Source organism: Euprymna scolopes, chromosome 31, assembly GCF_053919585.1.
Source record: "Euprymna scolopes isolate OS-2025 chromosome 31, ASM5391958v1, whole genome shotgun sequence".
NCBI classification, from domain to species: Eukaryota; Metazoa; Mollusca; class Cephalopoda; order Sepiida; family Sepiolidae; genus Euprymna; species Euprymna scolopes.
This window is the reverse complement of record NC_136512.1, coordinates 40,981,493-40,982,585: the sequence shown is the minus strand read 5'-3', so window position 1 is coordinate 40,982,585 and position 1,093 is coordinate 40,981,493. Positions and strand designations below refer to the sequence as shown.

At 36.0% G+C, this 1,093-nt stretch overlaps 1 pseudogene; it reads right to left on the bottom strand.

The window, feature by feature from the left end:
* Positions 1-690: 690 nt before the first annotated feature.
* Positions 691-816, bottom strand: LOC145255915 (U2 spliceosomal RNA; annotated as a pseudogene).
* Between the last annotated feature and the right edge of the window lie 277 nt (positions 817-1,093).

Below are 1,093 nucleotides of genomic sequence, written 5' to 3'. Positions count from 1 at the left end.
GTACAACTCCATGGATATACTATTCTGACTGCTGCCAAAGACATTTCATCAGATGAAATCGAAAGTTTGACATCTTCAATGGACCAAAGGCTTTTTACTTTTGTCAATAAAAATGGCAATTATATAAAATATTGATTGTACTATGAAAAATATTGAAGTTGTTTGTTCTTTATTATTTTATTTCTCAATTTACAAATTCCTAGAATAATCAATGTTTCAATAATCTTTTAGCACTTCACCATATTTTAGCATTCGTTTGCATATAAAGTTGGCACTCTGAAAAAATGCAAATCACCAAAATGGCTGCCAATTGTTTATTACTGTGCAGATTAGCTTCAAATTTTAGATCTGTGCTTGTGTTAGTGTTGCCATATAACGTGCTAAATTTCACAAATTTTCATTGAAAACTATCGGAGTTAGAGCAACAAGGACGATAGTCATTAGTCGCGTGCTCCCGTGTAATGAATGAATGCATGACATTCTTAAAGATAAACTAAAATGACCGAAAAATGGGCTGAGATGACTTAAATAACTAAAAAGTAAATACTAAGAATGACTTTAATGAACTTAAGGATGAATTGAATAAGCTTAAGAATGACTTGAATGCTTAAAAAATAACTGGAATCCTTCAAAAACAACTTGAATGATCTGGAGAATGACTTGAATGGCTTTGAGACTGATTGGTTGTAAAGAGGGTGATCATTTTAGATTATATTAATACAGAAAAGTGATCCCTCACTTTATATCATAATAAGTACAGCATGTAGTAAGAACAGATACTACACTTTGATCTTGGCCAAAAGGCCAAGAAAAGCTGTATTTATTTGCCCCCCCCCACCGAGCGATTAGGCACAAGGCCGATTTTTAATGTGAGCATTGAAGGGGAAATGGGGACCAACTCCCCGTGGAGTAAGGGAGCTGGATAGTGACAATTGGTTTGAAGGGGGGTTTCCCCTCCATTGACCAAGGTCTTATATGTGAGATCGCCCCCCACATATGGTCTTTGCTTGCAGTATCTGCCGGACAGATACTACACTTTGATCTTGGCGAAAAGGCCAAGAAATGCTTTACTTATTTGCTCCCCACCGAGCAA